The sequence below is a fragment of the Schistocerca cancellata genome, chromosome 5, assembly GCF_023864275.1.
Source record: "Schistocerca cancellata isolate TAMUIC-IGC-003103 chromosome 5, iqSchCanc2.1, whole genome shotgun sequence".
NCBI classification, from domain to species: Eukaryota; Metazoa; Arthropoda; class Insecta; order Orthoptera; family Acrididae; genus Schistocerca; species Schistocerca cancellata.
Genome location: NC_064630.1, coordinates 192,063,465 through 192,089,743, shown reverse-complemented (window position 1 = coordinate 192,089,743; position 26,279 = coordinate 192,063,465). Strand labels below are relative to the sequence as shown.

At 43.4% G+C, this 26,279-nt stretch overlaps 1 pseudogene; it reads right to left on the bottom strand.

The window, feature by feature from the left end:
* Positions 1–17,428: 17,428 nt before the first annotated feature.
* LOC126189431 (5S ribosomal RNA) lies at positions 17,429–17,545 on the bottom strand (annotated as a pseudogene).
* Positions 17,546–26,279: the final 8,734 nt, after the last annotated feature.

Here is a 26,279-nt window from a genome sequence, read left to right as displayed (position 1 = left end):
CGACGGGCACGTGCACCTTCCGCCGACCACTGGCGACAACATCGATGTACTGTGGAGACCTCACGCCCCACGTGTTGAGCAATTTGGCGGTACGTCCACCCGGCCTCCCGCATGCCCACTATACGCCCTCGCTCAAAGTCCGTCAACTGCACATACGGTTTACGTCCACGCTGTCGCGGCATGCTACCAGTGTTAAAGACTGCGATGGAGCTCCGTATGCCACGGCAAACTGGCTGACACTGACGGCGGCGGTGGACAAATGCTGCGCAGCTAGCGCCATTCGACGGCCAACACCGCGGTTCCTGGTGTGTCCGCTGTGCCGTGTGTGTGATCATTGCTTGTACAGCCCTCTCGCAGTGTCCGGAGCAAGTATGGTGGGTCTGACACACCGGTGTCAATGTGTTCTTTTTTCCATTTCCAGGAGTGTAGTTAAAGGCTACCCAGCCATTGACCTTCCTCATACAGGAATCGTCACCTTAGTGTGCACAAGTAATGAGTGGATGGGCAAATATCTATTATGTACATTATGTATGTAAATTCTGGACAGCTGGGAATGTGAGTCTCACGGGAAGCGTGCAAGGGATAAGTCCCTCCAGTCACGCTATTCGTCTGTGTTATTGGTGGCTCAGATGGATAGAGCATCTGCCATATAAGCAGGAGATTCCATTTGGGGCACACATTTTCTGCTGTCCCCATCGAGATATATCAACTACACCGGTCAGCAGCTGAGGGTTTTAGTCAATTATCATTTATTCTAGAGAAGCTGCACAATCATCAATGGTATTCTGTTCTTTCAAGAACAGTTACTATCTTCATATAAATAATTAAGTGTTTTATTGAGATCTTTTTATTGGAAGGTACAAAAAGTTTGGTTTCTGCATTAAACAAATCACTTTTGTACAAACAATTAATGAAATTACAGTTGCATTACATAGAAACATTGAAGAGCTGAGGAGGTAATCAAACTTATTCAGCACCAAATCCAGACGGTAGCATGTTTTCATCGTCCTGAGTCTGTAGTGTTTCAAGAATTTACACGAATTTAGTGGCACACAGCATTGTAATTAATAATGATAAACTCCAACTATGGCAATCATGTCACCTTCATTGGACATTTGGTTGACAATTCAGAGATACACCACATGCTGGAGAAAAGGGAGCAAATCTGCCTCCTCCCTCGGACTATCAAGAACTATCCTTGGAGTCATCAATTTTTACAGCGTATTCTGCCACATGGTGGTGAAACGCTCTTGCCTCTGAATGAGCCACAGTGCTTCAAGAACACCACTGGCAAATGACAACTGAGGTGGATGCCTGAAATGCAAATGGCCTTCAACGAGATTAAACCTGGCCTCACAAAGGCTGTCACCCTCACCCTTCCATCACTGTATACACTTCTCATGTTGACTGCAGATGCCAGTGACTGCATGACTGGCGTGGTGCTGCAACAAAAGATTGCCGGCATAACACAGCCACTGCACTTCTTCTCTTGAAAGTTGACCGATACTCAGAAGTGGTAGACTTCTGGGTAATTTCCAAGAACGATTGTCTATCGAAGTTGGAGGGCTCCAAACGATACATATCGAACGTACGATAGTAAATCAATTACAGAAGTCTTGTGGCGCGCATTATGGTCAATTATTTGTGATAATCATTTTTCCGTCAGTTTTCCGTTGTTTCTTCAGTTCGTGTACATTACACTCCCACCGTAATTATTTGTGATTCCATTGGGAAATCGACACGGTTTCTCTTGAGCGCGAGTGGATTGCCTGACATGGAAAACTCTAATTCCATGCAAATCCAGCATAGACAAATGTTTGACTTTTTCCTGGAAATATGGACTTCTGCCCGACAAGGAAAGAAGGGACTGTGTTGACTGTGGTGTTGTGAAATCTGTAAAACTTCGTAAGAGGAGTGTCGACACTGAGATTCCGTGGCAATTTCATTGCGTACTTTGCAGAAAGCGAACCAGCATCAGGAAAAATACACTCCTGGAAATTGAAATAAGAACACCGTGAATTCATTGTCCCAGGAAGGGGGAATTTTATTGACACATTCCTGGGGTCAGATACATCACATGATCACACTGACAGAACCACAGGCACATAGACACAGGCAACAGAGCATGCACAATGTCGGCACTAGTACAGTGTATATCCACCTTTCGCAGCAATGCAGGCTGCTATTCTCCCATGAAGACGATCGTAGAGATGCTGGATGTAGTCCTGTGGAATGGCTTGCCATGCCATTTCCACCTGGCGCCTCAGTTGGACCAGCGTTCGTGCTGGACGTGCAGACCGCGTGAGACGACGCTTCATCCAGTCCCAAACATGCTCAATGGGGGACAGATCCGGTGATCTTGCTGGCCAGGGTAGTTGACTTACACCTTCTAGAGCACGTCGGGTGGCACGGGATACATGCGGACGTGCGTTGTCCTGTTAGAACAGCAAGTTCCCTTGCCGGCCTAGGAATGGTAGAACGATGGGTTCGATGACGGTTTGGATGTACCGTGCACTATGCAGTGTCCCCTCGACGATCACCAGTGGTGTACGGCCAGTGTAGGAGATCGCTCCCCACACCATGATGCCGGGTGTTGGCCCTGTGTGCCTCGGTCGTATGCAGTCCTAATTGTGGCGCTCACCTGCACGGCGCCAAACACGCATACGACCATCATTGGCACTAAGGCAGAAGCGACTCTCATCGCTGAAGACGACACGTCTCCATTCGTCCCTCCATTCACGCCTGTCGCGACACCACTGGAGGCGGGCTGCACGATGTTGGAGCGTGAGCGGAAGACGGCCTAACGGTGTGCGGGACCGTAGCCCAGCTTCATGGAGACGGTTGCGAATGGTCCTCGCCGATACCCCAGGAGCAACAGTGTCCCTAATTTGCTGGGAAGTGGCGGTGCGGTCCCCTACGGCACTGCGTAGGATCCTACGGTCTTGGCGTGCATCCGTGCGTCGCTGCGGTCCGGTCCCAGGTCGACGGGCACGTGCACCTTCCGCCGACCACTGGCGACAACATCGATGTACTGTGGAGACCTCACGCCCCACGTGTTGAGCAATTCGGCGGTACGTCCACCCGGCCTCCCGCATGCCCACTATACGCCCTCGCTCAAAGACCGTCAACTGCACATACGGTTCACGTCCACGCTGTCGCGGCATGCTACCAGTGTTAAAGACTGCGATGGAGCTCCGTATGCCACGGCAAACTGGCTGACACTGACGGCGACGGTGGACAAATGCTGCGCAGCTAGCGCCATTCGACGGCCAACACCGCGGTTCCTGGTGTGTCCGCTGTGCCGTGTGTGTGATCATTGCTTGTACAGCCCTCTCACAGTGTCCGGAGCAAGTATGGTGGGTCTGACACACCGATGTCAATGTGTTCTTTTTTCCATTTCCAGGAGTGTACATGGTTGAAGTCCTCCAAATTATCGATTCAGACAAGTGTAATTCTTGTGTCGTGCTGGATTCGAGATTACACGTTGCAAGCCACAGCATCAGAAACTGAGTTATCAGCAAATACCATGTGTAACTACTTTGGGTTTTGCCGAGAAGTGTGCTATGTGGTAGTGACAAATGACAGTTTGCCAATTGGTGGACCGAATAAAACAGTAGAAGTAGACAAATCTCATATTGCTAGACGAAAGAATCAGAGAGGATGACCTTCTAAAAGTGAAGTAGATCATATTTGGGTTTTCTGTGGGATAGAAAGAGAGTCCCGGAAGTGTTTCATTGTGAGGGTATTGTCCCGAGACAAGGTGACTTTAGTGGGTCTCATTAAACATTTCATACTGCCTGGAACAAAAGTCATCACAAGCGGGTTTCAGTCGTACCAGACTCTGAAAGCTGAAGGGTTCGACCACGAATTTGTCAACCACTCCGAGGAGTTTGTCTCTTCAGATGACGCCAGTGTCCATACCCAGAATACAGAACAGCTGTGGAAGTCTGTCAAGTCTACCATAAAAAGAGAAGGCCGTCCAAGACAGAGGGACGAACTGTACTTGTTCCAGTACCTATACTTCCACAAATTGCGTTTGCATGGGACACTCTGCCGATATTCCTGCGTGATATTGGCTGTGTTTACCCTGGGTACGGGAAAAAAGGAATTGCCCTTGTAGCTTATACATCACGCGGACTGTCACAAGACGATAACACCGCCGACGAGTAAGGTAAGTCGCCTCCTTTGAATTTACAAGTGCTTCTCTAATGCTTTTCTTTTTTCGTTGCTGTAGTGACAACTTGAAACATACTCGTAACGCCCTCCACGAGACTTCCGTAATCGATTTGCTATCCCCCGTTCGATATGTATCGTTTGGGGCCCTCCAACTTCGATAGGCAATCATTCTTGGAAATTACCGACTTCTGATAGGGAGCTCTTGGACATCTGTGAGGTGGTCCGCCATTTTTTAGATGACACTGACGGATGTTCTCTTTAACCATTTGCATCATCCACAAGCGTTTTGCAGATGCAATCAACACCGCAACAAGGAAATTTTGCCACATCGACCTCATCTCGCAATTTACCTTTGCTGCCATTTCCCTAAGGAGTACCATCATTCGCCAATCGTTTTAACTGCTAATGATTAGGATAGTACTTGAGGAACCTCTGGTACGAGCATCACAGGTACACAACTCTCGAGAGCTCTTCCAACACTCCAATTCACAGCAGCTACCAATCGTTTGACACTCATGATGATTTCCAGCTGCTTATGAACACCGACCAACTCATCTCGTGTTCAACAACAGCATACACAGTGAAGCTGCATTTTGCCTGGTGCAACATATTAAAGGGCAGTGAACAAATAACTTTAAATAAAGCCACCTGATTATCTTTAAATCTGTTGAGACAAAAAGTTGTTAATTCCCTATAAGAATTGAAGCAAATACACTGATCAAGATTTCTATTAAGGCAACCCAAAGACCTATGGTAAAAATTACTAGTTTTCTAAAACGGTTTGGGGTTAATTGTAGTTGTTAGCAAATTCGAAAACAGAATTCATTTGTGATAGATGTAGATAATATCTAGAGCTATCCTCTTTAAGGGAAAGCTAGATGTAATGCAACATGTTTGTTAGAATATCTGCTACAGTAACAAAATCACAAAAGCCGATTTAGTACAAATTACTCATAAATTACACATAGGACAATCCTCGCTTCCAAAAATTCTCAAAACCGCACGTTTATTTGTGTTGACATACAATGAAATTCCGGGGTGATGTATTCTTTGGCAGTAACTGTGAACCACAAACGCTGATTTCTTACGAAGTAAGCTATGTATCCAAAACACTCGCATCAGTAACATACGAAAATGGTTTTTAAGCCTCCAAAAATTCTCAAAAATAGCCATTTCTATAATTATGCCAAGAAATTAGAGAATGATTGTTTTGAGAGAACAAGCCTACTGTCCTCAAAAATTAAAAAAGGCAATTAAATTTAATTCTTCAATTGACAATAACAGTACCAGTTTATCGCGGTTCTCGCGAATGTTCGAAATTCCACAATATATCACAATACATGATCGGATACTGGTACAATCAATGAAAGACCATGCAGAAGCGACGCGAACAGTAAAATAAACGAATCTAGAACCTCCAATCCTCACACAAATCGTGTACATGGAATCTCACAGAAAGGAAAATTCCGCAGTCGGCTTTTACATATAAATAAACGTGCGTATTGCATGGATTTTTCACGTAGCTTTTTCTGTGTACACTTCTGCACTGACGTGCCGAGGACGAATACTGCAGCGCGAGTTTGTCTAGGTTAAAATCGCTAAAATGTGAAGCGCTAAGAAAATGCGTCTTCCGCCTGCTACCGCTAACACTGCAGTTGCTTCTCCTCAAAGTACGCCACTAGTTTGAACTACAAAGTAAGTAAGGCTGGCGACCTTGTGCTTGCAGATTACAGAGTAGTAATGAGGAAGCCATGGAAAAACGCAGTGAGTATACAACAAATTCCCAGTTGGCAATCAAATTGTGTGTTCATAAAATGTTTTATTACAAAGAAAAATTTAGCTGCTTTGAAAACTGAAGTGTCTTCCAAAACTAAATGCACAAAGAAAACTATCAAAGTTAAGAGGTGGTATGCTTCTGGACCAGCTAAAATAAAATGCATTGTCCAAATACTAGCTGGCCCAGGTAGCCGAGTGGTTCTAGACACTACAGTCTGGAACCGCGTGACCGCTACGGTCGCAGGTTCGAATCCTGTCTCGGGCATGGATGTGAGTGACGTCCTTAGGTTAGTTAGGTTTAAGTAGTTCTAAGTTCTAGGGGACTGATGACCTCAGAAGTTAAGTCCCATAGTGCTCAGAGCCATTTGAACCATTTTCCAAATACTAAATCATAAGGTCAAAGCAGCTAATGATTTTGGCATGAAGGAGAGACTGTTCTGTAATTATTTACAGATCAAAATGATCTATAGAAATGAAACAGAAAAAGCAAAAACGGAAAGCAGTGATAGGGTTACTGAAGAAGCTCACAGTTATTGCAAGGCAACGTGGGATATGTTTAGGCCTAATGAGCACAAGAAAAAGCCTACCTCTTGCTCTAATTCTTGGAGTCGAGATAAATGTCACGAATAATTTTTAAAGATATTGAAAAGAAGGAACAGATCCAGCATTTGCTGTGAAATTCGGAAATAAATGGAGCATAGTAAGGTGGAAGAAAGTGTCCAAAAGAAGCAATAAAAACTGTAAAAACTACAAATCACCTGGGGGTCCTGAATATGTAAAGAATGTCCTACACTATATGGAACACTCTATTCTGTGAAATATCCAACTGCTTTCGATGTACTCACCGGCTGCTGGTTAATTATTCATTGCTAATCGGACTTCATTCAACACCCATCAAGATCAAACAAGAGACTGACGCTCTATCCACGTAATTTGCAGTCGATTGTACTGCTAACTAACTGGCAAATGCTATGAACTGAATCCATGAAGTTTTAGATTTATGTTCAGCTTGACTTGTTTCTATTCCGGACTGCGCATACGCATACACCGCGTCTGCAACCTAGCCAGCGTCAGTGGGCGGGTCGCATCACCTGTTTAATGGCTCCACAAACCTATGTTAACTGGGCCACCGCCTCCCTTTCCCGCGCCCAACCGCGCACTATCAGCGTTGTCTTTCTTTGTCCACTCACAAGCTGCGGGCACGGCAGAGTCTCTAGGATTTTTTTGTGCTTCGAAAAGTTAATAATATTTTGTAACTGAGCGGTTCTGTCATCACCCTCTCCTGCCTGCTTGCAGTCACCTCAAAAGCCACGATGCCAGAAACTCGATTCGCGGGCTCAAGACCGTTTTGGACCCACAGGTGTGCATCTATATTACAGTACTTTTGCTAAAACTAACTACGAAGCGCCTCAGTGGTCAAACGCTTTCAAAAGCGGCAATATCAGTAGAGGATGGATTTTATATTAGAAACTGACCGAATTACTTGTCTGTTCAGTAACTGCAGTTGCAAGTGTTAAGTCAGTTAACGTTTATTATTTCTCGTCGCAAAGCTGTTGTATTTGGTACAATTTTCTGGGCACTGGAAGTTGTTTGGAGGGTACCCAGAGCTCGAAGACCTCGTAGTCGCATCCTTCTCACTAGCAGATCACACCAAGTGCCATAAACTGATTTATCAGACACTTTGCTCAGTGTAAGAGGCTTGAAAACAAGTGAACACGTGTCTCGGCTTATTTGTAGATATTCAGCTGCTTCTGAGAAAACGACCATCAAAGTTTACATCATAATTTAGGTGCTGTTTAACGGATGGTAAGCTCAGTCCAACTGTTGGCAGAGCAGCTAGCATCGAAACCCAAATATTATTTTTTTTCACTCATCTACCCGTATCCGCAGAGTGTTACTACACAAATGTTTCTCATCCACTTAGGTGTACAAGGGCGTTATATTAATTGTAAAATTACAGCTGGGTTTCAAAATACGTTCGTATATTTATTACACTGAAGAGCGAAAGAGACTGGTACATCTGCCTAATATCGCATACGGCCCCCATGAGCATGCAGAAGTGCCGCAACACAACATGGCAAGTAGTGGCACTAGGTCAGCGACACCCCAGTTCCCATTGTTCCCAGACGTATCCAAGATGGCGGCGATGACGCCATCCAAGATGGCGGCCTGTAGACTTGGCAACCTGAGCCTGACATCATCCAAAATGGCGGCCGTGATGTCAGTCAAGATGGCGGATTTTGGTGGGAAGATAGATCACTTGGACTACCTCCACTAACCTAACCCCCTCCCAATCCCCTTCCCCTCTCCCCCCAGAAAATGGCGGGACATTCAAATTCCATCATTACAATGCAACACACCTCTACTAACCAAAGAAAATGGAGGAAATAGGTCACTTGGGCACCCTCCAACAACCTAAGTCATCTGACCGCCACCTTTCCCTATGAACTGGTGGTAAGGTGAATTTTGGAGAGAAGATTGTTCAATTGGGCTATCTTTACTAACCTAAGAAAACAGCAGGAAGGAAAGGGCAGTAGGATTACCTCCACTAACCTAAGTCATCCAACTGCCACCTCGTCCTAGGAAATGGTGGCAAGACAACTCAACCTGTGTTGGACATAAGTCTTTATTTTGCATGCACTATTTATTTAAACAATTAGAGGCAGTACCACCATCAAGTGTAGTTGCCATGGGGTCCAGAGTCCAACTGACCTAATACACAGTACTGCCACCACAAGGCACTGTTGTCTGATCCATGACGTAATCCAAGATGGCGATCTGTGGTTGGGGAGGGGGTGGGGGAGAAATGTCAGGAAACAGTGTGGTCGACATGGTGTCCAGAGTCAAACTCACCTAGTACACAGTACTGCCACCAGAGGCCGCTGTCATCCATTCTGTTCAAATGGCTCTGAGCACTATGGGACTTAATATCTTACGTCATCAGTCCCATAGAACTTAGAACTACTTAAACCTAACTAACCTAAGGACATTACACACATCCATGCCCGAGGCAGGATTCGAACCTGTGACTGTAGCGGTCGCGCGGTTCCAGACTGAAGTGCCTAGAACAGCTGGGTTACTCCGGCCGGCTGTCCATTCTGTGACGTAATCCAAGATGATGGGGGAAAATGGTGGGAAACAGTGTGTTCACCAGGGGGTCTGGGTCTAGTACACAGTACCCCCACCAGAGGGTGCAGTCGTCCTTTCTGTGTCGTAGAGGGAGGGGAAAATGACTCAACCTGCACTGGGCTGCTGGAGAGAGGAAGGAGTGTACTTCATTTATTTAAGGGACAATTTATTAAGGCATGGATTTGAGATAGTATATTTATCACACCAATGCAAAACACATGCCCTGACATTCTTGAGGTCACACCACACAGCCTACAGACCTGTAAACTACTGGTAAATTACCGAAATATCACTCTTCAGACACGTAAACAACTCCTAAATTACCAAAATAATTTCAGTACACAGCACAGCGGCGTGCAAATTTCTCCTAAATAATGCAGTACACTAATGTGCAAACATGAAATCAACTCATAATCTGTCCAAATAACGCATAGCACAGCCTACAGACCTGCTCGCAAAGTAATGCAACACACTCGCAAACAACCATCAGCCCCCACAAAGTGACATAGCCGTCATCTGCCAAGCCATGCACAGGTGCCCATTTGGGTCCCTCAAGCATGAGGCAGCGGCATCACTAACACGTTTGCTAATCGTCAACTGTCGAAACCATGCACGGCACACCTGTTCACAAAATAATGCAACAAGCACCATAAAAACTCCTAAATCGTCAAAAGGTAATGCATGTGTGATGCTCACAATGCTTAAACAGCCAAAAATAATCCAGTGCACAAACACTCAGTGCACGTAAAAAGCGCTTCTGATTTATCATCAACCGCAACTATCAGAGGCTCCAACCTGATCTGCAGGGGCAGCCGGATGCAAGCCAGTGCAGGAGCGCTGACAACGGCATGTCAAAGTCACCTCTACAGTTAACGTTCTTCGAGTGTTATACTGACATAAAATGTCTATCTAAATAAGCGCCAAATCATCCTCTGGGCCAAGCATGCGTTCACCGCTGCTGGTGTGATCCCTTTCTCTACCTGTAGTCTAGCAAAGACCTATTTGCAGAGTGACTCACCCTCACAGATGCTGTAGAAATCAGTTCCCAAAATAACACAGGCTACTTTGTATTCCTCGCCATCCTAATGGGACATTCGGGCTGCATCTAGGCAGTGCACATGTACTGATGTCATGGATCTAACATAGACTGCTTTCCCCCAAGAAATCCTAATGGGACATCACGTGTTCCCTTCCTGGAAATCGTGCTGTCAACATTCATCTCAGAAACGTTAAACATTCTCACCGCTAAAAACCTTCATCATCTCCATGCATGCTCTCGAAAAAACCGTTAATCATAAAAGTATTCTTGTTTTTTTGGAAAGAGAGCACTGTCTAGGCACAGAGAAGAGGAAATCAGAACAATTACGCAAACAGAATTCGAAGCACTGTCCTAAAGAAGAGAATAATGGTAGGAATTTTCGCTATCAGCTACAGCTACTGGTCTGGAGATGTCCTAATGCCACAGTCATGGAATAGTGATGGCATTCCTGGCCTGAGATCGATGGTCTGCTCCAACTTGTCTTTGAACACTTGGTTTCTCAGAACTTTCTGAAGATACCTAGCCTCCATCGTGTTCGAATCAGTTGGTAGACACACCAATATCCCAGCACAAAGAATGTTTTGTGAAATGAATGGGACATTATTATTAGCTCTTATCGAATTTCTCCTCCAAATTACTGATGCTGCCACTGTGGAAGCACCATCCGCATTTTATTTTTCTTGCTGCAGACGAGACTTTCAGTGGCAAAAAAACTATTTTACACAGATTATCATACTGAACTGACAATTAAATCTAGCAAAGTGCCCTACAGATGGTCAAATATGGAAAGACTCTTACTCAATTAGACTGCTCTCCCACTGAGGACAGGAGCTTGAATATCAGAGTGTAAAACCAATCTCCAACCCATCAATATATCACCATGTACCATGTCGATGTAGGAAACATACAATTCACATTCTGCGCCATACAAAATCACCCATTTTACATCCTTCATACATATACTGGGAAGACATACAGCACTGTATATACTCCTCACAACAGTAGATATGTTACAACAGCCATCGGTCACAAGTCATCCACTCCCAACACGCGACCAGAGCACCCTCATGGGACCAAAGTCGCTCTCAGAACTGTTGTATAAATTCAGTCTCGTTTCCCCTGGGCACAAACTGTTACTGTTTCTGGTCTGAACCTGCTTGCTTGCTTGCTCGCTCGCTTTCCTACACCCATCTCCAGACTCAGGGATTACGAGAACATATCTGATTTCACATTGTTTGCTAGAATATCACACCATTTTCACAGTACTTCTCGATATCAAGCACATATCAATATCGCCCGCGCAACATAATACCAAAGACATACACTGGAAATTATTTCTCTAGCAACCCAGAAGTTTAGCTAGGTCAAGTGTGCTATAGACCACTGAGTAACTAGAAACTTATCCCGTCTGTGAAGACCTTTACGTGAGAACTCAAAACAAATACACGAAATTGATATTTCCACTCTCTAATACCGATGTCTATGATGTAACAGATTACAAGTCATTCGTATAATTTACAAAGTCAAGTAAGGTGCTTCTCATGTCTTAACGAACCAGCAAACATGTCTTCCACCTGCTAGAAGCACACACCACAATCGAAGTTCTCTCAACTAAATAAAGACACGAAATGGAACAAGCAGTCAACTGAACAATTTACATAGGAGGGAATAATGGCCCAGCTCAAACACATGTCCATATTGAATCTTCTCAAATTTCCATGAGATCACAAAGCTATCCAACACATACTAAGTATTTGTTCGCTTTTCGGCTGTCTCCGTTCGGACGGCCTCTACCGTTAGCTGGAAACTTGAATCATTCCCACCACAGGCCACGCATAGACGGAATCATCCAACGAAATTCAATCACATGTATATTTGATCGCTATACTTACACTTAAATGTTACGATTGTGGTTTCAGTTGAATGACATTCAACAATGAGCAAAATATCGGAAAAGCAACCTGCTGACGGCTCTGGAAATAGAAATATCTGTACCATTCTTATGACTTGACATACTCTTCCCTTTGCCATCACAGTATTCCACATCAAATCCATACCTTCCTTTGCTCATGTCTGACCACAAACATATATTTTATAAGCCTGATACTTAACGCGAGCCGGCCGCGGTGGTCTCGCGGTTCTAGGCGCTCAGTCCGGAACCGCTCAACTGCTACGGTTGCAGGTTCGAATCCTGCCCCAGGCATGGATGTGTGTGATGTCCTTAGGTTAGTTAGATTTAAGTAGTTCTAAGTTCTAGGGCCCTGATGACCACAGATGTTAAGTCCCATAGTGCTCAGAGCCATTTTATTTGAACCATAACGCGAATCCTTCACACATCCCATACAACTACTAAGTATAATATTTCATCAGTAACTGATTGCTGGCGATACAAAATAACACTGACCAAAAATCAAAGATGGGTGGACATGTCTTGTAAGCTTTTCTTTGGAGTGCTACCACTGTGTCTTAGAAGGAGAGGTGTAATCATCTTACAAACAGCGAGATGTTAAAAAAAAACATAACCATATCACCATCACAAGCAGTCTTGGTTCTACAGGTGCATACAAGTATGGATGTTAAAAGCTATACTTCCTTCATAAACCGAGGCATGAAATTACCTCTGAATGAGGTGGTTTCTTTTCCACACAGATACTGTGACGGTGATCATAGGAGTGTATATTATCAGACTAACAGTCCGGTTAGATGTAGCCCACAATGCAACCTCGTGATAAAATCGTTGAATTTTGAAAGTGATTTGGCTACGGAAAGTGGTATGAAACTGGTTTTTGCGACTCCCTCACACCACCCCAGCTAGATCTTTCTACAGTATTTGTAACCTATTATCTCTCGATGCCATGTCAGAGACACTGTGATATATCTACTGAGTTATACGCGATAACTGATTGAGAAGGATCACAAACAGTAATAGATGGTGTGCTGATTGAGGTCGTACGGCATCTAGTCTAACTTTTTAGATCTCTAATGTTGTGCTAGAAATGCTGTCAGGGATTTGGAATCAAGTCCCTCAATTCAAGCATATCCTGCGTTGGAACTTTTAATGATTACAGCCACAAGTGAAGCATATTTCTGGCACTCTCATATCTCGAAACGCGTCATCTTTCTCGAACCTGTCTGATACAGTAAAAATACAACGTAGTTTTAGTCAGCCCCTATGCATCTTGCAACTGCTGCCATTTCTGCAGCTTTGCGCATGTGATCGTCCCAATTTAAGTTGGAACTGAGCAGAAGTCGGAAAAAGTCATATCCACCACTTTCTGCAACCCATGTAGAAACAGAGTGACCTGAACTGGTGCAACAGAACCGTGTTTTGACCATTCGGTGCAAATGGGTGCATTATGGTGCGTCTCCAAACTAAATACAGATACTACAGCCCGAAGCAGATCCGTGTCCATTGACATCTATCAACCCAGAACGCTATCATCGTTATTCTGTACCATCAAACAGAGAAAAATTACGAACTCCAAAAGCTCCACTAACATCACTCGATGTAGAACTCACCTAGGCACCATTACCGGCGCGATGATGCATAGCTCGGGACACCCCGTCTGTCACTGAATTTACCCGTCAAACTGCTGCTGGTGTGGAACGATCCTATTAAATATACAGGTGTTGATCACTGCAGAGGCCAGTTTAAAGTTTCATCACCTGTACTGTAGGAGGATGATCGTATCCCACGGACTATACTGTAAATCGCAAGAGACGCTCCCTGTGGCCCTGTCTAGTTGTTTGAAACACTGTTTTCTCTGCTGTAACACCCTTTGTACACTTCCAAACATTTTGTTTTTCTGCCACGACTTCAAGGTCTGTGTTAGGTTCTAAACTGACATTAAGATGTTTTGATCCATGGCCTGTTGCAGGAAACTAGACATTCCACGCTGTAAATCATGTTGTTATAGCTGTTACCATAACACACCACACACACTGGATCATTTTAAATAAAAGACAGTTACAACATAAGGAAATTGGACAAGTTTTGTGGCGTTGTGGGAGGCTTTCCAAACTCGAAGGTGATTCACGAGCCCTATATTTAAAGTCATCAGCCGATTACTCTGCATTCCATTCCATTTCGACTGATTCCTCATATTGCAGTCATGTACGTGATGACTGTTTCGGTGCTGTCCACCCCTGAAGCTGTTGTCCCTCCACAAAACTCTTTCTCCAACTCAAACAAGCATTGTCAGTCAATCATTATGTCGTAACCAACCACCGATGTACTGAAATAATAAGCATCACAGTTGATACTGTGAACAGTTTTAGCAATTTTGCACAAATGTTAACACGAACCAGTGATGTGAGAGCCTTTTTTCCACTTTCAGTATCATAGCTAATCCACCCCTTCTCCATTTTGCGAGTATCATTGTGAATGTGGATATATGACTATGCAGTACATCCATTCAGCGTTAATTTTCGAATACATACATCACCAAAGCATATCTGACAATGCTCTACATATTTCTGACACCTCGAGCATAGTGCTTAATTTACAGTTTATCTCTATGCTGATGGGAGTCACAGCGCATTCTTGCAGTATTAGGATAAAAGCAGAGACTGTAAGACCCCCTCACACTGTCATTGACCAACCTGCCCTGCAGCACCGTTACCGATGTAATCTGCAACCGAACAGAAGTAGATCACTACATTCCATGTCTCGTGAATGAATGGAGTTTGCCGAGTCCTCACCCATCCAAGTGCATAATATTTCTCGAGATGATCCCATGTCAAGGACGTTAGCACTCCTTATCGATGTATAGTAACAGATTTGAAAGTGTCGTGATATAATAGCAGACAGTTCAGAAGAACAAGAAATGGATGATTTTTATTCGTGATGGAGCTCCAGAGAGATGGAGTTCGACGCATTTTTATGTAAATCAAACAAGCTATCAATTTACTGCAGAGTCTAGGAACATTAGCTGGAAGGTACTGGTAAGAGAGAACATAAACGCACACACACACACACACACACACACACTCCTAAGGCCGCAACGTTCTGCACTTCAAATGGGCTATAATGTTAGATCGCTTGCATTTCCGACCTATCACCCATATGGAATGTAGCGCTGTTAATATTCCAATGTAAGAAATATATTTCAAGCGCTTGATGTACATCCTTCTTCCCGGTTTCTCTACGATAAACTATGTTATCAAACAGTAAAACGAAGAAACTATTTTCTTAAAACAATTGCTCTGTGTGACACGAGTACAGCTTTCCAGAGATGTATAGCCTCCAATGTTCACATCCGGTCACAGTTCAGAAATTGTACTATGCATGCCTCAGCCCTATATCAAATGATAATCAGTAACGGGTAATACCTCTTACAAGGAAACAGATAAACGCGTAGCAGCAGCGTCTGACATTTGAAAATTACAAGTCATTCCGCCACTAACTCTGTAAACAGCACATCTGACAGGTAAATGAATACACAGGGATTCCAGTGGCTCACAAGCACCTATCGCTAACTTAGTTATGATGCTGAAGTCTCGATTTTACACCCAAGATGCGACAGGGGATGGGGTACATTGCATAAATCAAAGGCCGTTTAGAGGAATTTTTCACGTTTCATCACACATGAGATGGAAATCCTCTGATGATTGACAGGTTTACCGTTAATGATCACAGGTAGACAGTGCTTTAAATCAGATACGGAACATGTGGCTGTATACAAGTCGAACACAGGCTATGTTAAGCAACTGATGCATCCTGACAGAACAGTGGAAAAATCGACCCACAGAAACTTCTCCCCATCTAGAATGCATCATCAGTCTACCATTAAATCGAACCTCGTTACAGCTCCTTCTAAATCGATCACCTGTCGTCTCTCTCTCATCTTCTAACGCAGATGCATGTAAGCTTAGAGGAGGAAGGTTCTCTGTCTTCCTGTAAAGCGTCAAATACAATAGTCAACTTGTGTGTATCACTGGTACTTCAATAGACATACAGTATAACGCAACCACAATGGAGAAAAATTGACTGCTTCCCTGATTCCCTTCGCTTCCATGTCGACGTTTTCTCGCATTCTTCTTGCTGGTGCATACTTGTTTCCATGTACAAACTGTTTTGCACGAACCAGTAGTTTCGCAAGTACTTCCTAAATTTCCTCGCGTTTTGGTGTATATTCGCTCAATTTACACATATCACCCCATCTTCAGCTTCAGCTTGGGAGTGGATCACTAGTGACCGACGGCTGTGGGAACATATCTAGTGCTGTGAGGAGTATATATGGTGCTGTATGTCTTCACGGAATATGTGTGAATGATGTAAAATGGGTGATTTTGTATGGCGCAGGATATGAATTGTGTGTTCACTGCATCGACATGGTACACAATGATATATTGATAGGTTGGAGATTGGTTTTACACTCTAATATTCAAGATCCTGTCCTCAGTGGGAGAGCAGTGGAACTGAGTAATGGTCTTTTCATATTTGACCATCTGTAAGGTTTAACTGTCGGTGCACCATGATGATTTGTGTAAAATAGCTTTTTGCCACTGAAAGTCTCGTCTGCAGCAAGAAAAAGAAAATGCAGTTCGTGCTTCCACAGTGGAGGCATCAGAAATTTGGAGGAGAAATTCGATAAGAGCTAATAATAATGCCCCATTCATTTCACAAGACATCCTTTGTACTGGGATATTGGTGCATCTACCAACTGATTCGAACAAGATGGAGACTAGGTATCTATGGAAAGTTCTAAGAAAGCTAGTGTTCAAAGACAAGTTGAAGCAGACCATCGACCTCTGGCCGACGATGCAGTCACTAATCTGCGAATGTGGTGTTAGAACATATCCAGATCAGTAGCTGTAGGATAGCGAAAATTCCTACCATTATTCTCTTCTTTAGGACAGTGCTTCGAATTCTGTTTGCGTAATTGTTCTGATTTCCTCCTGTCTGTGCTTAGACGGTGCTCTCTTTCCAAATAACAAGAAAACTTTTATGATTAATGGTATTTTCGAGAGCATGCATGGAGATGATGAAGGCTTTTAGTGGTGAGAATGTTTAACATTGCTGAGATGAATGTTGACAGCACGATTTCCAGGAAGGGAACACGTGAAGTCCCATTAAGTTTGTTTGGGGGAAAGCAGTCGATGTTAGCACTCCATCTTCAGGCGACAAGTGGCCCATCGGGGTACCCAACCGCCGTGTTATTCTCAGTTGAGGATGCGGATCGGAGGGACACGTGGTCAGCACACCGCTCTCCCGGTCGTTATGATGGCTTTCTTTGACCGGAGACACTACTGTTCAGTCGAGTAGCTCCTCAATTGGCATCACGAGGCTGAGTGCACCCCAAAAAATGGCAACAGCGCATGGCTGCTGGATGGTCACCCATCCAAGTGCCGGCCATGCCCGACAGTGCTTAACTTCGGTGATCTCATGGGAACCAGTGTACCCACCATGGCAAGGCCATTGCCAGTCGATGTTAGACCTATGCCATTTTGGGAACTGATTTCTACAGCGTCTGTGAGGGTGAGTCACAGGCAAATAGGTCTTCGCTGGACTGCAGGTAGAGAAAGGGATCACACCAGCAGCAGTGAACACACACGTGGCCCAGAGGATGACTTGGCGCTTATTTAGACAGACATGTGATGTCAGTATAACACTTGAAGAACTTTAACTGTAAAGGGGACTTTGACATGCTGTCGGCAGCACTCCTGCACTGGCTTGCATCCGGCTGCCACTGCAAAGCATGTTGGAGCCTCTGACAGTTGCGGTTGATGATAATTCGGAAGCGCTTTTTACGTGCACTGAGTGTTTGTGCACTGGATTATTTTCGGCTATTTAAGCGTTGTGAGCATTACACATGCATATCTTTTGACGATTTAGGAGTTGTTATGGGCTTGTTGCATTATTTTATGAACAGGTGTGCCGTGCATGAATTTGACAGTTGACGATTAGAAAACGTGTTAGGGATGCCGCCACTTCATTCTTGAGGGACCCAGATGGGCACCTGTGCATGGCTTGGCAGATGACAGCTGCGTCACTTCATGGGGGCTGACAGTTGTTTGCATGTCTGTTGCATTCCTTTGCGAGCAGGTCTGTAAGCGGTGCTATGTATTATATGGACAGATTATAAGTTGATTTCGTGTCTGCACATCAGTGTACTGCATTATTTAGGAGGAATTTGCATGTCGCTGAGCTGTGTACTGAAATTATTTCCGTAATTTACGAGTTCTGAATGGTGGGCTCCATGTGATTCCCAAGTTTGGCAGTGACCGTAAACCATAAAATTACCAAATAAGCAGCAACCAGTCGCAAAATCATGTTTTCTTTATTTACTTTTGCAAATCGATTTCAGCTGATTAACAGCCATCATTACAAATACAAGAATAAAAATAAAAATAATTAATAACAGTGACCAAATGAAGAAATGCACATAAAGCAATGTAAAACTAATTAAATGTATACAGATGCATTAAACCATTTAAAATGAATATACAAAATTACCTTTCAACGAATATGTGCCCTGAGTAGTAACACTGTCTTAAGCAGAGGTCAAACATAAAGTGATACATCGAGAATTGACTATGACAACTTTATGTTTGACCTCTGCTTAAGACAGTGTTACTACTCAGGGCACATATTCGTTGAAAGGTGAATTTGTATGTGCATTTTAAATGGTTTAATGCATCTACATACATTTAATTGGTTTTACGTTGCTTTATGTACATTTATTCATTTGGTCACTGTTACTAACTATTTTTACTTTTATTTTTGTATTTGTAGCACCGATGATGGCTGTTAAACAGTTGAAATCGATTTGCACAAGTAAATAAAGAACACATGATTTTGCGACTGATTGCTGCTTATTTGGTAATTTAGGAGTTGTTTACATGTCTGCAGAGCGTTATTTCGGTAATTTACCAGTAGTTTACAGGTCTGTAGGCTGTGTGGTGTGACCCCAAGCATGTCAGGGCGTGTGTTTTGTATCATTGTGATAAATATACTATCTCAAATCCATCCCTAAATAAATTGTTCCAAAATACATAAGGCACACTCCTTCCTCTCTCCAGCAGCCCAGTGCAGGCTGTCATTTTCCCCTCCAGACAGGCATCTTGAGTTACGTCACGGAATGGATGACAGCACACACTGGTGGCGATACTGTGTACTAGACCCAGACCTCCTGGAGAACACACTGTTTCCCACCATTTTCCCCCGCCATCTGGCATTATGTCGCGGAATGGATGACAGTGCTCTCTAGTGGCAGAACTATGTACTAGGTCAGTTGGACTCTGAACCCCATGGCGACCACACTATTTCCTGCCATTCACCCACCCCCCACCCCAGACAGCCATCTTGGATTATGTGACAGAATGGATGACAACGCCCTCTGGAGGTAGTACTGTGTACTAGGTCTGTTGGATTCTGGACCTCATGGAAACTACTCTTGAAGCTGGTACTGCCTTTAACTGTTTAAATAAATAGTGCATGCAAAATAAAGACATATCACCAGCACAGGTTGAGTCCTCTTCCCGCCATTTCCTAGGACGAGGTGGCGGTCAGAGGACTGAGGTTAGTGGAGGTAGTACTTCTTTCCTCACTGCCATTTTCTTAAGTTAGTAGAGATAGCCCAATTGACCTACCTTCCCTCCAGAATTCAAACTTCCCACCAGTTCCTAGGAAGAGGTGGCGGTCGGATGACTGAGGTTACTGGAGGTAGCCCAAGTGACCTACTTTTCCCGCCATTTTCTTAGGTTAGTTGAGGTGTGCTGCATGGTACTGATGGAATTTGAACTTACTGCCATTTTCTGGTGGAGGGGGGAGGGGATGGGGAGGGGGTTACATTAGTGGAGGGAGCCCAAGTGACCTATCTTGCTACCAAAACCCACCGTCTCGAATGACGTCACAGCAGCCATCTTGGATGACGTCAGGCACTGTTGCCAAGTCTACAGGCCGCCATCTTGGATGACGTCATCGCCGCCATCTTGAATACATCTGGCAACAATGGAAAGTGGGGTGACGCCTGCCTTATCCCACTTTTGTGGTATGGACTTGACTAATGTCTGATGTAGTGTTGGAAGGGACTGTCACCATAAATCCTGCAGGGCTGCCTATAAATCCGTAAGACTATGAGGGGTTGGAGGTCTCTTCTGAGCAGCACGTTGCAAGGCATTCCAGATATGCTCAATAACGTTCATGTCTTGGGAGTTTGGTGGCCAGCGGAAGTGTTTAAGCTCAGAAGAGTGTTCCTTGAGCCACTCTGTAGCAGTTCTGGACATGTAGGGTGTCGCATTGTCCTGCCCAAGTCTGTCAGAAAGCACAATGGACATGAATGGATGCAGATGATCAGACAGGATGCTTACATATGTGTCATGTGTCAGAGTCTTATCTACACATATCAGGGGTCCCAATCACTCCAACTGCCCTAGCCCCACACCATTGCAGAGACTCCACCAATCGTCAACAGTCCACGGTGTTGACGGGCCCAGGCAAGGCGTAAAGCTTTGTGTCGTGCAGTCATCAAGGAAGTATGAGCGGGCCTTTGGCTCTGAAAGCCCATAGCGATGATGTTTTGTTGATTGGTCTGCACGATGACACTTGTTGATGGCCCAGCATTGAAACCTGCAGCAATTTGCGGAAGGGTTGCACTTCTTTCATGTTGAACGGTTCTCTTCAATCATCATTGGTCCCGTTGTTACAGGATCTTTTGCCGGCCGCAGCGATGTCGGAGATCTGATGTTTTAACAGATACCTGATATTCACGGTACACTCGTGAAATGGTAGTACGGGAAAATCCCCACTTCATCGATATCTTGGAGATGTCTGCCATCGCTCGTGCTCCGACTATAACACCTCGTGTAAACTAACTTAAATCTTGATAACCTGCCATTGTAGCAGCAGTAACCGATCTAACAGCTGCACCGGACACTTGTCTTTTACACGCGTTGCGACCGCAGTGCCGTATTCTGCCTGTTTACATATCTATTTGAATACGCATGCTTATACCAGTTTCTTTGGCACTTCAGAATATGTAATACACGCGTGCAAGGTATTTTCAAGGGTTGCAATCTATTTACAATCTTATATTTCTTTCTTATATCAAGTCTTGATTCTTATATTTTATTTTTATGTTTATTCTTCAGGAAGATTAGGGCTATTCGCTTGGGTGATATTGATCGTAAAACAAACTCGAAACATAGAAATTCCAAACACCACGAGCATCAGCCGAAGGCAGGTTTGACACAGCAACATTTCTTTGTATGAATCTCACTCGGGAAGGAAATGTCGTTAAACACTGCCGAAGATTTTAAGTCTTGGCAATAATTTAGCGGCAAACAACGCATAACGGATCATTTTCCCGAAGACTAGTGCTTGCAATTGACAATAAATCAAAATACACTACAGGAATACACTGGAAGCAATTTCAAATAGCGTTCCCATTCAGTTATTGCTTTTTTAAATTCATTCGCCAGGCATGTAATTAGCAGACAAATAAAAAAATCTTTTTTTTTTTTTGTATTTTGGGAAACATCCGTGTAGTAATCTTCTACTGACATCAGTACATACATGAAAAACAAAAATAAAAATAATAACTGGGTTTCGAAGATGGGGCGCAAAAGTGTGAAACCGCAACATAACCCGCTGTGCCACAACTTCACTTACACCACATATTCGCTAAAAGGCACATAAAGCACCTCGAAATCTTTGCTTGTTGGTTTCTCAGAAACTGTCGAGTATTACGACTAAGCCGAGACATGTGTTTGCTTATTTTGACCGCTCTTCCACTGGGCGTAGTTTCTGGGAAATCTGGTTATGGCATTTGACTTTTACTCTCATCAGTGTCGGTAGAGACAGTAGGCGACATCGACGTCCACAAGGGGGTGGGGGGCAAGAGGGGACACTTGGCTCCTCCTGGAATCAGGATCGTAGACTCCCTATTCCTGACAGGATTCACACCCTTTCCTGAAAATAATTGAAATGCTGCTGAGACCCGATTTAGCAATGTCAAATGAAAAAGGGAATGCTATGGTATTAGCAAGGACTGTATTACAGAACTTGGATTCGTTTTGTTGTCAGAACGTTCACAGGGCACTATACTATTTCCTTGGCGCAGAGACGGTTTCAGCGTTGTTTTAGAGTAATGGCGGATGGGGACCTTTAGATGACATTGCCGAAACATAATCCACAATCTTCTCAGCACAGTGCAACATGCAGGTATCGTTATACCATTTGTGTAGTCCATTTGACATGACTGCACAAAAAAAAGGAACTGATGAGACGAGCAGAGCTGACACAGAAGGTTTCTCGGGGGGGGGGAGGGGGGGGCAAGGATGGGGGGGAGGACTGATTTATTTCAGGAATTGGTAAAACGTAATAATCAGAACTAACATAATATAGTCACAAACATTATAATGACTTTAATGTACAAGTAACGACAAAATGGAACTTACAAAAGAGGGTGGCGATGTTTCTTAGACGTTTTATCCAGTACTTCACTCGTTTTTATCTCTTTTTTTGTGAATATACATCAAGGCTGGTCCATTTAATCTGTCTACTGGCATTTTCCTCTTTAAATAAGTCTTCAAATGCCACAATGTTGAGAACGAACTTTCTGCAGTAGCTGCCGTTACCAGCTATGTGCAGAAAAGTTTCAGTGCCTTATGAGTGCACGGAAAAATAATTTCATTACATATATTTGAAGATATACTGGTAATAAAATCGGTGGTTAGTAAGAGGTGACCTTTCTGGTTAAGGAGATTTCTTCTCCTCATCTTCAGTTCATTGAAGAAAGTCTCTGGTGATGCATACGCAATATTAGGCCACTGTTTTACTATAGCATCAACAGTAGTTTATAAGTCTTCATTCGATGCTCGCATTATTTTTTCGCTACGTTAAGAACCTGTCCTTGGGCTGCCTGATGAAACATTCTGTAAAAGGAAGGAAAATTTAAATCCTGAAATACTCTTCAAGACTCCTTGTCTTGAAGTTCAGATGCCGTGTTTGCCTCCTTGTGGTTCTTGGCAATGGTGGACAAAGCCCATCGGAGGTCTGGGACGGCATAACTAAAATGAGGTCCCTGACCTGCTTATAAATTGATGTATTTGTAGTGTATGTTTTGTAGAAAATGAATATAATAGATGTAATGACCAACAAAAGAACCAACTCTTGTAATGTGTGTTCTCTAGCGTCCAGTAATTGTAATATACATACTTAAATATATAGGTGAGAAACGTAGAATGTGAATCATCATTTAGCACAGCAACCATCAGGTAGAGTGCAAAGAAATGATAAAGATTAGAATCAGAAAATTACCTTTTATTTTAAATGTCTGGAAATAAAGCTTCTACAATTATAATATTAGTCAGTCTCGTAACTTAAGTACGAGATAGTAGTTATTATCGATATTATTACAGTACATTTTCTCGTGCCTTTATTTTCCTTAAATTCTTAATAACGTCTCTGAAATCTGTTTCATGTGAAACTTTTCTTTCATTTGATAAAATGGACAAATTGGCTAGTCGTTCTTCTTCATATGCCTCAAACAAGCATGTTTTGAGCAAGGTCTTAACGGATGGGAAAGACACACAATCGTTTAATAGCCGTGTTAGAAAACTGTCACGCAAAGAAAGAGAGCTTCACCGCAGATTAAAGAGGAGTCAGATCCTACCCGACAAACGAACGGTGAACGAAGCGAACAGGAGCATCAGGAGAGCAATGAGACAAGTATTCAGTGACTTTGAAAATAAAATTTTGTCAGTTGATCTGACTATAAACCCTAAGAGGCTTTGTTATTACGTAAAATCTTCTATTCTATCATTCGGTGACCGTACTAGTATCCAAACGGAAAGGTAACAAAGAGAACACCGAAATACTGAATTCGGTCTTGCCAAATCGTTTTACCGCGGAAGATCGTAATACGGTCCCTCCTTTTAAGAAACATACGTACGTCGAAATGGCAGATATTGTGATAAACGATAGCAGAACAGAAAATCAAATACAATCGCTCTGTAGTGGTAAGGCATTAAGGTCACATGTGATACCTGTTAGATTCCATAAGGATTTTGAGATAGAACTTGCTCCCCTTCTAGCAACAGTTTATCGTAGATCGCTAGAGCAACGAAGGGTACCTAGAGATAGGGAAAAAGCGCAGGTCGTTTACATTTTCAAGAAGGGTCGCAGGACATTGCACATATTTATAGGCCTACACAGCTGACATCAATGTGTTGTAAAATCATGGAACATGTTTTATGCTCGAGACTTATGATGTTTTTTGAAAACCAAAATCTGCTCTATAAAAATCAACATGGATTTTGCAAACAGAGATCCTGCGAAGCTCAGCTCGCTCTTTAGCTCCATGAGATCCAATAGCTCTGTAGACAACGGCGCTCAGGTTGATGCTTGATTTTAGGAAGGTATCTGACAACGTTCCGCACTGCCGTTTAGTGAAAAAAATACAAGCCTACCGAGAATCGGACCAGATTTGCGACTGGATTCAAGACTTCCTTGCAGAAACAGCTCAACAAGTCGTTCTTAAAGGAACAAAATCGACAAACGTGAAGGTAACTTCCGGAGTATCCCAAGAAAGTGTGTCCGCCGCTCGTGGTTTCGCGGTAGCGTTCTCGCTTCCCGAGCACGGGGTCCCGGGTTCGATTCCCGGCGGGGTCAGGGATTTTCACCTGCCTCGAGATGACTGGGTGTTTGTGTTGTCCTCATCATTTCATCATCATCCAGGAAAGTGGCGAAATTGGACTGAGTAAAGATTGGATAATTGTACGGGCGCTGATAACCACGTCGTTGAGCGCCCCACAAAACCAAACATCATCATCATCAAGAAAGTGTGATGGACCGTTCCTGTTTACAACGTATATAAATTATCTAGCAGAAAGCATCGGAAGCTCTTAAACTGTTGAGATGATGCGGTTGTCTGTAAGAAACTAGCAACGCCATAACACAGTATCGATTTGCAGAATGACCTACAGACGACTGATGAAAGGTGCAGGATCTAGCAGTTGACCCTGAACGTCAATAAAAGTCAAATGCTGCGCATACATAGAAAAAGAAATCAACTAATGTACTACTACACTACCAATGAAAAATGGCTGGAAACAATATCTACCGTAAAATACCTAGGAGTAACTATACAAAGCAATGTTAAGTGGAATGACCACATACGATAAATAGTAGGAAAAGCATATGTCAGACTGAGATTCATAGGACGAATCTTATGGAAATGTACCTCATCCAACAGTCTGAGGCCCTTACCGAGTAGGACTGATAGAAAAGAGAAGGTCCAGCCAAGAGCGGAGCCTTTCGTCATGGAGTCGTTGGGTCAGCGCGAGAAAGTTACAGAGATGCTCGTCGAATTCCAGTGTTAGACCCTACTAGAGAGGCATTGTGCATAATAGTGACGTTTACTAATGAAATTTCGAGAGAGTACCTTCCGAGGAGAGTCGGAGAACGTATTACTTCCTCCCACATACGTCTCGCGACATGACCACGACGAGAAAATTCGAAAACTTTGAGCTAATGCAGAGACTTACCGACAATCAATCTTCCCTCAAGCCATAGAAGAACGATGTTCGTCTCGTTCTTCTATGTTACGTTGTCTATTTTACTTGAAGCATTGTGAGAAATGTTCGTTAGTATTTCAAGGACGGGTTTGGATAGTTTCACTGTAATAGCCTTGACGTTGTATCGACTTAAAAGGAAGTGGGATATGTTTTTAAGTTATCTGTTTTACCTTACATCCAGTCATGATGATCTATGACCGAAACTGATATACAGAGTAAATAAAACAGCTGATGGTTAAAATCCATTTTCCAAAATATGTTATTAGTTTCAGTTCAGAAAGACCTCTCCACAGCAATAATTCACTGGTGCCTCACTTATTTGTAAATTGAAGGATTTCTTGGGCTGTCCATCTAGCAGCAACGTCCCACCCGTATTGGATTCACGTAAATGCCTGAGGTACCTTTTTGTTTCTTGCTGTACTCGCTTCTTATCAAACTTATCGTAAATTTCTACAAGATTCTCAAGTGGTTCAGCAAAAGCGTCAGTGAAAGCTTCAAGCATAAATTTTATTTCAACAGTTTGGAAAAGTTTGGTGATTTCTTTCGTGGCCTTGTAGCGTAGTGACAATTCTTGTACACTGACGGGAAAAAAATCGCAGCACCAAAAAATAAAAATTTAGAGTAATGAAATTTTGGG